Source organism: Harpia harpyja, chromosome 15 (genome assembly GCF_026419915.1).
Source record: "Harpia harpyja isolate bHarHar1 chromosome 15, bHarHar1 primary haplotype, whole genome shotgun sequence".
Classification (NCBI taxonomy): domain Eukaryota; kingdom Metazoa; phylum Chordata; class Aves; order Accipitriformes; family Accipitridae; genus Harpia; species Harpia harpyja.
The window spans coordinates 28,499,053-28,513,590 of NC_068954.1; the positions used below are offsets into that span (position 1 = coordinate 28,499,053).

Here is a 14,538-nt window from a genome sequence, read left to right on the forward strand (position 1 = left end):
ACATCCATGGAGTCGCAAAAGTCTTCAAAATGATTCATGTCTTAACATGGATCCAGAAAACTGACTTACCGTTTAGACATACACTATCTAGGCATTTCTGTATCCGTGCCTACGGACTCACCAGCAAACACGGCACTATTACAGCAAACATGTCCCAGCCCACCCACCAAAATCAACCTCCCTCTCTCCTCACCACATCAACGGTTGAGCCAGCATGAAATGTTACGCCAAAATCAGCACTACTGCTCGTACGGGGAGGTAAGAGTTTAGACCGTACACTCCACTATCACTCAAAACTGCTTTCAAAAAGGAGAAAAACAGCTCTGCTGTTTTAATGTAGGAGCTCTGCAGAACTCCAGAAGCTTGACAGTGGAGCTGTGGATCACCACTGGTGAAAGCAAGCAGGGAAACAAACTGGAAAATGGCTGTAGCTCTCAAAACTGACAAACCCTTATTCACACAATACAAGGCCTCATACCAGCATGATTAGTCACAAAAGATCTCAGCTTTCATTCCTGTCAAACCATGTCATTTTACACTTAACAAAGTCTCCCAAGGAGGTAGCTGTGAGAGACTGAAAGAGTTAATGCGTCAAACATTGTGGTGGGGCAAGTTCAGCTTAAAGACAAACCCTGCACAGCAAGGAACCAAGGTGAAAAGCCCATCAGCTCGGACATCAGCAACAGGAGGGGGAGGGCGTGCTGGAGGGTGCGCAGCTCCCCGTTCTGATAAGCTGTTCTGATACAAAGATCAAACAATGGCCATGTCTGCAGGGAAGGAGAAGTTACTCCACAAACGACCCCCAAGCCCAAAGGCTCACAAACTGCTCATTAACCTGATGAGTTCGGGTGCCCGCCCGAAGGAGGGGCAAGGATGATAAAAGGACACAAACTGAAGCCCCGGGGTGCACAAGCCCACCGGGACTGGACCCCTCGGCTGACTGGACACCTCAGCTGACTGAACCAATGCTGGACCCAGGACCAGTGAAATCTTTCTTCCTTTTTTTCTTTCTTCCTCTCTCTTTCCTCTTCCTTTTCCACAATCCCTACACCTCATCCGTTTCAAGATATAAACCGTTGACCAAGTCTGAGACTAAGAGTGGATCCAGCTGCCCCTAGACCCTCCTCTGAGGAGGAGTCTGGAAAGCAAGGGCGTCTGCTCTGAACCTCGTGACTCAACGGGAGGGATCTCCTTATTCCCTGAATTGATGTATATGGTTACACGGTTTACAGAAGTAGTCCTATGCCAATTCCTGTTGTGAGAAACCCTGCCACCTACTACCACTCCTCCCCGGTTCAGTTTGCTTTTGTCATGAATAAAATCTTTAACTCATCGTTTGGTGTCCTTTCACCTTATTTTAGCCCGAGGGAATTTCAAATTAAACACGACTCCCTCGTCTGTCCAGTCTGGGTTGCGACAGTAGCCCAAGAAAGAAAAAAACAAATAGAATTTTTGAGTGTGCCTAGCGCACTCAAGCACAGACCTGCTTCTTCAAATACAGTCCCAAGCCAACAGAAGTCCTCGGCCACATGTAGCACTGATCTTAGGAAGATACCCTTAAATGCTGTCCACATATAACTCTATGAATACGGTGCAGTCACCAGTCCAGACCACCTCCGTCTTCTGCTGGGAATATCACCAGATTATTTTAACGTTACTAAGCAAGTGAAAATGAGCTGTGAACACACCCTGAAAAGGTCCAGAGACTTCACCCTCCTTACAAGAAAACTTTTTACTTCTCTCAAGAGATGTCAGCTCACTTCCCAGTCTCTTGGAACACACAAGACCTCTGCCACGAACACTGCAATACAGACACCGGTCTGTGACCCACCTGCCACCAGAGACAACTAGGTCTCACATGCTGAGGTTGTTGTATTCCTGCCCCAGCTACGGAGAGAGAGTCCTCCATTATAGACACAGCCACTGATCAAGGGGAAGAGGCAAGGTAGCGGAGGAGAACCTCTTACACCAGTGGCTAACACTCAACTGCTGGTTCATGCCACTTCCAAAAACATCACCTTTTGCAATCAGCACAACCTTGAATTGCCTCTCTGGAGGGTAACAGCCTTGTCCTCCTCCTTCCTCTTGATCTCTCTCAACAAGAACTTCTTCTCATAGTACTAATACCAACTCTTCTGTTTTCTTTATTGAGAGCTACGCTAATTCTGGCTACAAACAGATACGCATTGAATGTTTCAGCTCAGAAAGCAGAAGAGGGCCTGAGCAACTATCTCAGAACTTCAGAAACCTTCCAATTTTAAACACAAAAATCAAACAAGCGATGCGTACTTATGATGTAGGACTCCTGTTTCAGTTGTTAACTACGTCGGAGAAACAAAAAATGGACATAGCAGGGCAATTAAACAAGGATAAATACTACGATTTTGAAATCAAGAGTTGCTTTCAGTAACCACACATTCCCTGAACAACCTGATGCAGCTTTGAAGTTAGCTCTGCTTACTTGGAGGAGGTTGGAGTAGACACTTCCAGGGGGCCCCAGCCAAACACAATCTTTCTAGGACACTAAACTTATTCAGATCACCATTTAGTGCACATTCCTGCAATTCCTCCTGAGCTCTTCGAACAGGCTGCGCTCCTCTCAATGTGAAAGGAAGTAACCCGTATCACCAAAGAGCATTGTGCAGGGCTTTTTGGTTTGGTTTTGACTTTTTTTTTTATCTTTCTTTTTAAACCAAGTCTAGTAATCCCATTCACGTATTATTAGAGAAAGCTTCCAGGTTGAAGGGATTTTCCGTCTTTCCAACTTGTGAAAACCCTTAACTAAGATTAACAACTATCACAGTGAGATTTTGTTTGTTTAGTGGGGAGTCAATACCAATTTCTCAGCCAAACAATTCGGTTTTGAAACTCCCTCTTACCACTCCAATTAAGTCTCCTCGGCCACATTCACCGGTCGGGTGCTTTTTTCCATCATCCATCTGTATGACGGAGTGAAGTTGACCATTCAACACAACGTACGTGCAGTCTGACTTGTCACGCTGCCTGCAGAAAGAATAATCAGTAACGAGGATCAGTGAAGCATCTTTGCTCAGCAAATGCATCTAGGGTCTTTTGACAAGTTGATCATCTTTCCCTGCCTGGCTTAGAGGACATAGGAAGGTGTTTAACCAACAGTTAAACATAACAAGCAAACAAGAAACTGAACAGGCATCTGTTAAAAGGGGACTTGGAAATATATTTCATGTTTACATGTACATGCTTTGCACAAGTGGTTAATGTTAGGTCTGGAAGCAGATCACCAGGATGCAAGTGGTCTCTAGGGGAGACAACAGGCTCATTACTGGTTACAGCAGGAGCTCGTTGTCATTGCAAGGTCAGTATGATGCGTAGAGAAATTCTGCACGTCAAAGAGAAAAAACCCCAAGCGGCTCAGGATTTGGATTCCTTTTGGTGCACACACCTTACTCCATCAGGACGCTTGTGCCCTACCCAGTTTGCATGATTCAGAGTGCTGTTTAGAATGCAGGTTTCCAGCATAACCTAGCACACAGATGAAATGCCATACTTCTGGTAGTGCAGTTAAAACTAATGCAAGGAATTCCGTAGGATTTTAACAAGATATTGACAGCTATGACTGCTTTGATGCACAAAGTAATCCCAAACTTCCATTAGCACTGGTGCTGCAGGTATACAGAAATTAAAACCACAGTTACATAGAACACATACCACGTTAGGCCTTCATTCTCCCACCACTGCAGCATCCATATAATGGCTCAAATGCATCGTAGTAGAAAAACAATCCATAAAACAAAGTTGTCCCAAGGGTAAATTTTGCCCCCTAAAGATACAGTCCAGTGCCTAGTTTCAATTTACTATTGAATAAGCCCAACTGAATTGTCGTCTTTTTTATTTCAGAAAGGCTGAAAAACTCTTTGAGCAACAGACATTCATGCCCTTAGCAACAGACATTCATGCCCTTAACAATGCAGAAACTACCACCAGAACATACAACTGTCTATGTCTTCATCAATTATGTCACTTTAAAAGCCTGCCGAGACAACATGAAGGATGAGGAATGTATGGAAGAATTTTACTAACACCTGGATACAAGAGACCAAAGCAATGTTGAAGGGTACTGCAGAAACAAAATCGAATCAGAACAGGCAAACAGATAAACATGATGAAGAGTTGATACATTTAGTCCAGTGAGTTTCTTATTCTACGTATCGCTACTATACTCCTTAACTAGGAAAACTTAAGTATGCAACAGACAACCATGTAATTTTGTCCATATCTCACCTGTAAACAGCTCGCCCAGCCTCGACCTCCATCCAACCGAGGGCAAAGTCAATTCGCCTAAACCAATGAGGACATTCTCTTCAGAACAGTGTGGGCCACACCGAGAACTACACTTGGCTGCTCCCGCATTATCTGGGGCGGGGGGGAAGTGTTATTCAAGTACTTCCCCAAAACAGGAATAGGTACACACACAGGCCCAACATCTCAACGCAGCTGTTGCCAATGCAACTGGGCAGTTACATAGGCACCAATTCAGAAGTTAGCACATACCCGTATACATATTCCACTATTGCCACAACCATACTGCGTCAGTGCTAACTTGACCAAGCACGGGGCTGGCCAGCCTTCTAACCTAGCCCAAATGCAGTGTCACTCCAAGTCGGCCCTGTCCTAGTAGCAGCAGCACTATGCTAGTAGGATGCTACCTAGTCCTGCTGTCTGGCCCAATTCCCTTCGTTAACCGAGCAGTGGGATGGATGGGAGCCATGCTAGCTCTTGTTTATGAGCCACCCTCCCAACCTCCCCTTCACCCAGGTCTCTTATGACTCAGGGAAATGTTCGTACTGTCCAGAAGATTATCCCTTCCTGCTGTTCTGCACCTCTCAGTCTCCCACATGTGCCCGTACTCGAGTTTCCCCTAGATTTATCAGGTCAGAACCTTATTATATGTAAAGTCTGATGCTCTTGAAAGTAAAGAGACATGCTCTGTATTTCAAACGTTCCCTTATCCCTGTTGCAAAGGCCACGAAGAACTGAAACGTCTTCCAGTAAAGCTTGACCTTCACACCACATCTTTTCAGTGGTGCTTACAAGTCTCTAGTAATAAAGATACCATGCAATTCAGTACTTTTCTCAAACTGAAAAACTTTTCAGATTGCTCTGCCGGGGATAACTGCAAACTTGACACTGACCGTAACGCCAGAGGGAAATCGCTCTCACAGACACCTGAGAACTGCTCATGAATGTCTTATTTCTCAGTCTTTTAGACTATAGATCACTGCATCCTGCCACTTTGTAAGCAAGCACTCCTCCACAGGAGTGAGCTGATCACGCACATCTCTACATGGTGTACCTGTAAGGACATCCCACCTTTTCTGTTCCTGCACAGCATCAAGAGCAATTGATGGCAGACTACTACAATCCAGTTATTTCACAAGAGACTTCATAAAGAAGTAGCTAAGCGTAGGCAGACCTGGTACAGAAAGTGCACGCAGATAGAGACGAGGGAGCTATGTTAAAGCCACACACGGACAGAAACAAGAGAAAACGCAAAATACTTGGTATGTTTTCTGCATCAATGTTCCCCTTACAATGAAGATACCGGACTGCCCTGAGGAAATCTACTTAGGAGACCCCGAGTATGTGGGAATTCTCACTAAGCGCAAATCATGTGAGCTTCATATCTAACCTTGCACCCTAAAAACTAGTGAGGAGGAGAGAAAGGCATGGAAGGAGCTTTGGCAGTCTTTGTTCCCTAACTGAAGTAACAGTTCCTTGTGGACCACTGTGACCTTGCAGACATCAGAGAAAGCCCAAGCAGAGATCCATAATCCTAGAATGCGATAGCAAAAGCAGACTCACGAGGAGCTCTCTACTGCCTGCATGTAATGTAGCACACACGCTGCCCTGAAGTTTCTAAAATATCACATCTCTCATTCCTTAGTCCTGCAGCTACACCAAGAGACCCAGAGCTGACAGTGTCTGGGGTCAAGTGCAGCACACCGGGCACTGCAGGGAGCTTTCATGTTCATCTACTCTCCTTACCCAGTGCCTCAATTGCTACTTTTCACAATAATGAAGCTTGTAATTTCTTCAGCCAAAATCCCTGGAATTGAAACCAGAGAGATTCATAGGCATGTATCCCTACTACATATTGAGCTCATCACACTCATAACCCCTGCCTGCACTATGTGCTACTAGGCAAATTAAACTAAACACCAACTCTTGACAGCATGGTTTAAAATCTGGCCATCAAAACAGGATTACAAAAAAAGCAGGACAGCCTTCCTCTCCTGCCCCTCTCCTCTTGCCCTGAGGTTTCCGTGCCCCCCACCATCTCCTACCCGAGATACCTACAGACTACCTTGGTTTCAATAAGCTATTATTGCACGTGAAAAAACCATGGTATCTTACGGAAACTTTACCACACAAACGTAACTTGGAGCAGAGGACAAAGAGCTGGAAGGGGCACCCGAGCATAAGCACTAGTGAACAGACAACCCTAATGCCTCAACACATGCAAAACACCCAGCCCTATCCCCCTTCTCAGCTGATATAAAACTTAAATCCACCCACCCAACCACCCCCAAAACTCCTGAATGCTTTACTATATACTCGCTTATTTAGCCCTCAAAGTTTCCTCCCACACAGGCTGTCTACTGTGATCCATAAAAGCCATTTACTCCTTCTCCTCCCTCAAGATCTGTACCTTAATGCATTCAAAATGTAAACTACTGACAGGCTGCTTTTATTTCCACCTGGAGCTCTCTGTTACTTCAAGCGCTGTACAGCTTCTACAACAGTATTAGCAGGGAAGCTAAAAGCCCACCCTTATGCACAAGAACAAGAAAGCAGATTTTTTTTCCCCCCTTTATCAGCCATGTTTCCTTCCTCTCACTTGGGCACATTTTCATCTTTGGTCTTCTGCTTGGCACATGCCCAACACTGGGAAAATTAAAAACCAAAGCTCTGTACTACAGAAACCTGCTTCTGAAGGGATCCTTAAGATTCTTTATTAGAAAGTTCACCCAATATAGCAATGAAAGGGCTTAACTAGTGTCTGTGAAAGCCTGGGACTTAAGCAGATATTCTTGTGCATGAGCATGCAATTTGATACTCAGCTTGGCTGGCAAGAGCAAATAAAAATCAAAGCATTCCTGCTTCCTTGCCAAGCGGCCACAATTAAGACTCCAAACTGAAATTTACTGAAGCAGAAAACGTCCAAGAGTCCCTAGTCCTGCACAACCTAAAACATATTCCCTCAAGAGAGTCTGGCGACAACTCGGTTACACTGTTCTTCAGGAGACACCAACAGTTGCAGCGTAGGCACTGCGCACTTAGTATATCCTTTCAGCAGAACAGCAAAGCGTTTAAGGTACATACTATACGATTAGCTTGTGTGACCCCTATAGTTAAAACTCTACATTTACAGATAGTTATTTAGTCATGTTAGTGCCCCATAAAAGGCTCCTGCCGCAAAGTTTCAGTGAAAAGGATTTAATCTGCTGTCCAACGTGCAATTGTAAACCCTGGACTGCTTCCATTACTGTGCTCTTTGCCTGATGACAACTATTGACCATGTTTTCTGCTTTGCCCTCTCACAAATTATTGAGAAAAAACACATACAAAGTTGCAGGGCAGCTCAAAGGAAAAGAGTAATATATTTGACAAGAAAGGAAGAAAAATGTCAGAGATTAATGGAGGTTCTTATTAATTTTCTTCTGGTCAGTCAGATAAAAGCCAGAAAAAAAAAACAAAAAAAACCAAAACATTCTCTTGAGATTCTGAGCAAAGGACAAAGCGTAACACTGTAGGGACTATGAACGCAAAATTTGGCACAGAAAGTGGAAAAAAAACTTACTTCTAATTTTATCAGCAAGCTTTTCTTTCTCCTAAGTTCAAAGCAAAAATGAACGAATGAAGAAACCTCATGCTTTTCAAAACTTTCTACAATGACACTTTTAAATATGGGAACACGAGTTAGAAGTGAAAGAAAGCTTCGGTTTCAGGAGAAGTTGTGAAGATGGAACAGTGGAAGATCACAGAGCTCATAAAATGCAGAGAAATGGCAATAGACTTGTTAAAGAAGAAAAACATTTGGAAAGGTCCCAAAAACAATCAAGAGGTGACACACTGATGGGTTTGAAATCACTGACTGGCAAGGGCTAAATAAAAGCAAAAGCTAAGTTGGAATGAACAAGAGACAACTTGATTCTTGAAAGCTAAGAGAAAACTCAGGAAAAGGAGCTCAAGCAAATTTAAGAGGTAATCCAGGACTGAATATCTAAACAAAAAGAAGAAAAGGTGGAATCCGACAGGTTGGCTGACATGACATCATGAAATTTAAAGTCAGAAACAAGTAGGAAAACAGTACAAGAAGAGAAAAGCGGGAGCTTAGACAAAATAGATCTGATACCTCATAGAATAGGTCAAGTGAGAAACTTCCATCAGAAATTAGGTCAAAGGGTTGACATTCACCACACAGACTTGTAGAAACACAGCTCATCAACCAAGTACACTGCTGAGAACAGCCTGTTCAATTTTATAGCATACAGCCTTTTGCCTGAGGTGAAACAACAAAAAACACAGCAAGATTCTGTGGTAGAGTTCATTAGGAATACAAACCATCAGCATTATTTAGGAAGTTAAGAAGTATGCAGAAATACACAACATAGCGGCCTAGAAACCACAACCTCAGAAAAGTCCTACACGTAACACAGGACCGATAGCACATCCAAGAAGTTGAACAAGGTGTTCATGAAAGGAAAGAGAGGTATTTGACACAAATTACATCTGTGAACTAATAGGAAGTCTTAACAAGAGGATCATGGAATAAATCAAGGGCATTAATCATTAATACTGGACAACAGGGCTAACTGCATACCCATCATACTGGGTTTTTCATTAAGAAATACCTATATGCCTCTTTCAACGTTAAGTCACCAGTCATTTATTATTTCCACGGTCCAGAAAGGAACTTGTCTTGCACAGGGGCATTATTGTTTGACCTCTTCTATTAGTGAGCATTGAAAACCTACAGTTACGCCAAGACCAATCATTCGTAACACACCCAACAGCCTGGGCTGTGTTTGGAAACCAAACTGGGGTGGCTCTCCAGCCAAAAGGAATGATGAAGCCAAGAGAAAGGGCCTGGCAAAGAAGCACTTAACCCAGCAAAGCACAGGCTCTGGCCAGACTTTCTTTCTTAACAGTATGAAGTATGTGAGTCTTGGCTCACACATCACACCCCACTGGGTTAAGAGCTCTATAAACCTAGAACAAAGGAAGCACTGCCATGCAAGTATTACCATGTTCCCTGCATTACCTCTTGCTGGAGTAAAGCCACCTGACAGATGGGGCAGAGCTCATCCGGGTGCTTAAAAACCCTCACGTAAGCTATACGGTTTGCTGCAGGATGTATCGTAGCAGTACTACGCCACACATACATCTGCCACCCATCTTTGTTCAGAAGGGACACCAAAAATTTAAAAATAATCAATCAATACATATTTTCACGGCAGAACTCACTCACAGAAATGGGACTTGGAAATAGTCGGGAAGCTGCAGTCTTGATTGGCCTTGATGGTGAAAAGCAGTGGTTCCCCAGTCAGGACAGCGAGCTGACCCGAGTTCTCCTGGACGGGGCATGAAAAGACAGCTGTCCTCCTCCGAGCCTATCTTCTGTTGGTACATGTGAAGCATCCCTGAGACCACAAAGCAAACGTTAACATTCTGGAGTAAATGGACAAAGAGCTCAAGAAAATCCCCTAAGATTTTAAAAGCAATTATCACAGTGACAGTACTATCATGACCATCCCTTTTCCCAGAAGCTCCCTACAGTTTTTGAACAATTCGGTGACAAAAGACGACACAGTAGTCAATTATTAAAAGCAGCTTATGAGGATTTGAAACTAAGGAGCCACAATGTTGAAAAACATGTTTCTCTTTGTATGGTTATGGAAAATCAAGGCTGCATCTCTAAGATCTCAAGAAATAACAGAATTGCAAATAGAGATGATGGGGTAATGACAGCAGCATGATGAGGGACTTTGCAGTTCAGCAGAGCAGAATACAGCACCACTGTAATTGGAGCTGCCCCTCATCTGCTTTGCACAAGCTTGTCTATTTACATAGTAGTATTACACCTGAATCTCATTATATCCTAAATACACTTTGCAGTGAGCAAGTAACACTGGATTTGTATTGTATGGGGGGCAAAATACTGTACTGCAACTGAGTGACATCATTGAAAGCCTGCAGTGCGGGGCAGGAAAAAACGCCACCTGGTCTCCATACCTCCTCAGGAAGGATGGAGGTGTGATACTCCATACCTTCTCATGAAGGTACAGGAGAGCTGAAAACAGACAGGTACCACGTTTCCGCTGCCTACACTGCTACTCCATGTGCCAAGAAAGGCTCAGAGCTGGCGTCATTTCACCCTGAGAAGAGAACGCTTGGGAGGGGTCAGGGGAGACTTTTTACGTATCATCAATGTGTATAAATACCTTGTGGTGGGGGGCAAAGACTGAGCCAGACTTATGTTCTCTCTGCTCTCGGATGATGCTCACTCACATCTCCTTGCCTCGATAGCACAGTCCCACCAGTAACCTGATGCAGCGTCACTTTGCCATTCAACAATGAAGGATCCTGGAGAAGAAAGGGGCAGGGGGTGCAATTTACTTCTCCGTGCACATGTGAAGATCCAGGAATGTGAGGAAGCATCCAAACTGCCGGAAGAAAATAAGGTTTCATTCGTTTCAATTGATCAGACTTGGATTCGTAAGGATTTTGTAGTTATCGGTTTTAACCCCAGACTCCCAGGGTCTCTAACGAAGAGACCTGCTATCAGCTGGCAGAAAAATCATGAAACATGAAAGTTATTTTCAAAGGAAGGTGAAACTAGAGGAGACCGTCTACATCATGGACCAACTGGACAAGATTATCTAACACTTGCTTTATCGGACCCCTTGCCTGGTCACGCAGCTCAGCTGTGCTGTGCATACATACGTGTGCGTACATACGTTTTCATACACACAGTAGACCAAAAGCTTCCCCAGAGTAATGAATTCTTGTGTGCGTTCGCACATGCATTGCACAGGAGAGCGCGAATTTTCCACCTGACTGAAGAGACATGGGAGACAGGGTCTTTCCAAAAGCCTGCCCTCCGTTTGGACTCAACCCCAAACCCTTGCATTGGCAACGGAGCTGATCCAGCTAAATGCATCAGCTGATCAGAAGATTCCTCTCCAGCTCCAAAGCTGGTCACCACAACAACCCCGACTATGTAACACAGGCAACCAACAGGCACGGAAAAAATTTTCTTTCCATCTCAAGGAACTGCCCATATATAATTTGGTGTCCCATGTGCAGCCAGTGCCAAACCCTAATGCTTCAGGCCACCTCTGCTTCAACAAAACTTTCACCCGAACCAGAAAATCTTCAGAAGCGCAACACTTCATTACCAAAACCTAGGCTCAATTACCAGGTTCTTGCCTTATGCTGAAGAGTGACAGTGCGTCCAGTCCTGGCGTCTTGCAACTTAACCTCTGCAAGGCAAAGCTGAACACTACTGTGTCCAGTACTTTGCCATAGAGGTAGAACCACTAAAAGCAACGAGCGCTGCGTGCGCAGTAAGATGCAGTTCAGCGCAGGCAGCATAGCAGAATCTGCCCATAGTCATTAACCTTATTGCAGCAGGAAATCAATACAGCAGAGATGTAAACATTTTACCATTCTAATTGTTAGGCCACATTTTTCCTCTTTTCATTTTTGGTTGAAAAAAAATAGAGCAAGTGAAACCATCAGGAATTATTCTTTACACCTACAGCTGATAAAAAGGACAGATTTTCATCAAAAGTTAGTTTTACTGAAAACTGTCTGTTTCATGGGAACATCTTAGCCACTGAGAAATTTGTTCTGGATTCCAAAAGGAAAGTGCTGTCATCAGTAGCTTCAGTCATCTTGGAATTTTTGCTCATGATCCAATAGGTCTATAAAGGAAGACTTCAGTTGCAGGTTGGATGCAAACTTTTGTCACATGCAGCATCTGATGCCAGTCCTATCAAGGGCAGAAGACTGAACAGAACAGATCACTCCACCGCTAACAAGAATTTCTTCCAAGATTATCTGTAGCTTTTCATGCAGATATAAATGCCTGGAGAAAACTGAAAATTAACATAACAAGACACTTACATCTCCTGAAGACTAACAAGACAGCACTGCAGCCCTTCATCAAATCGGCAACAACGTGTAACATCTATCTCGAGCCTCACTGCTGGTAAATAAAAGATCACGACCAAAATTTTTCAAGTTGCAAGGGGAGTGATTTGCAAGTCAGCAAGGAATGTTGGAAGATTTTACTTTGGGATTTTTAAGTTCCAGCAAGTGTCATTTGGTGAGAGCTCTTAAAGCAGGGCAAGAGGCTGCAGCAGCTGCACCCAGGCCTCTGGCAGCATCAACAGACTTGAGCTACTGAAATATATGCTATTAACAGAACTTGGGTATCTGTGACCAACTTGGACCATTTAGTACCATCTTCCCAAATTGTCTCATTAGCTGCATGAACAGATACACCTCCATAACAAAATGCAGCTGGAATCCTTAAGAATGATGAAAACAAACATTTTCATTCCTTCTTACAACACAAAGCTGATAAACAGGGGCTGAGCTCAATAATGACAATTGTGAGGGCATCAAGCATTTAACTTGGAATGGGCATGGCAGAGTCACTCAGCTCTCAGATGCACTCATAGCCATTAGCCCAAGGCAGAGATTCAGTTCCAAAAACCAAATGAGGCACTCGGATGCTATGGCAACAGGATTACTAGATTCAGCAATCACCTGAATGCCTTTACAGAGCTTCTTCACACAGTCTCCGAGAGCATGAAATTACAAGGTGGCAGAAATTACACATTTACTTCTCACATGGATAAATCTGTACACAGTGAGGAAAGATTCATGCAGTGCATTGCAGTATGGTCTTTCCACATGGCAGAGTAATTCAGATTTATTTCAGTCCTGCTAGTAACTTCAGCAGACTAGAGAATAGAACATTCAGCTAGTCTACAGTGTACTAGGGAGAAAATTTACTTTTCGTTGCCTGGCAGAATGAGACAAAAAGCAAAACCAAAGCCATTTCTTCCTGCAGTAACTTACGTCAAGGTTGAAAGGTCTATCTTTGCCACTTCGATGATGGCATCAACACGTTAGCTATTAAAGCAATCTTGCACAGCACTATAATGGAAAACTGCTGAAGAAGCTTCTGTCACCATCATAGTCTTCTTCAGTATTGACTGCAAAGAACAGATACACAACAGCATCGATTTAAATGTTGTAATTGGCATCTACTCAGCAAAAACTTGCCGCATCATCTGTGTCCTCTATCCACCACAACTGGTGGCCTGCAAAAAACCCCTACGTTTCCAAAAAGCAACAGCTTGCTGACTTCATTGTCCTTGTCTTTTTCTACAAAGCTTGACACTCGAGTCAAACAGCATTACTCATCACGGCTTGCTAAAGGGAAGAACATGAGACTTTTCAGAAACTGGGCAGCTGCCAGCTTAATAGAGCCAAAACTTCATCAGCACTGTATACAAAGATGGAAGAAAACATAAAACATCCGCCAAGGTCACACTGAGCCACAGTTTCTCTTCAGATTTTGCTTTGCAGTTCTATAGTTCTAGAGCATTTCTTGTGCTCTTAACTTCCAGGTCAGTATTCATAAAAAGCAGACCACAAAAAGAAAAAACAGATTTATAAATCGTGACTGAAAGCCTACAGAAGTTCACGGGCTGATGATACAAGGTTTTAATTCCTTGCTGCCAAGTAGTTCTCACAAATAAACCATGGTCTGACAAATTCACCTTTCCAAATCATCCTTTTCCTGAGTCAGAGCAAAGCAATACCTAAAATCAAGAAGTTGCAGCAGTGCTTTCCCATTACTTGCCAAAGGAATCTCCACAGAGTTTCAAGACCTGCACTAAAAAGCCTGAACAGTCACCAAAATCTACTGAAACGACGACGAGTTAAAACACACCAGTTCAAGACGACCGAATATCACAACTCGTACAGAGTTGCAAGGGCCAGCGTTTCAAAGTTAAGGGAGAAAACATTTACATTACTCAAAGAATAACGATGTAAGAAGGACAATACAAGAAACATGCCAGACTCTCCAAAGGAGAAGACCTACCTTGCCCACTACTGGACTGCTAGCAATGTCCTCCGAGCCAAAGTGGCCACTCTGGCTCTTTCATACGCCATGTCCCTGTCTGACTTTGCACCGCTGGAATTATCTACGAGCAATGTAAAAGTCTTACTCTAAGCACCTTCCTTATGACAGTTTCTCAGAAACAGCAGACAGTACATGCAGCTGAGCAACTTTTTGCTTCTTTTTTTGTTTCTGAACCCAAGGATAAAATAGCAAGTGGCATCCTCATACCCTTACTTATTTCCTAGTTTCTTTTGACCCGAAGATCTGATGGGAACTTTCCGTCTCCTTGTCTGAGCTCCTGTGTACAGCATGTCCCTGAATTCCCACATCCACTCTTGCACAGAGTACAA

The 14,538-nt window shown here is 43.6% G+C and overlaps 1 pseudogene; it reads right to left on the reverse strand.

The window, feature by feature from the left end:
* Positions 1 to 1,854: 1,854 nt before the first annotated feature.
* Positions 1,855 to 14,538, reverse strand: part of LOC128151753 (patatin-like phospholipase domain-containing protein 7) — a 38,159-nt pseudogene continuing 25,475 nt past the window's right edge.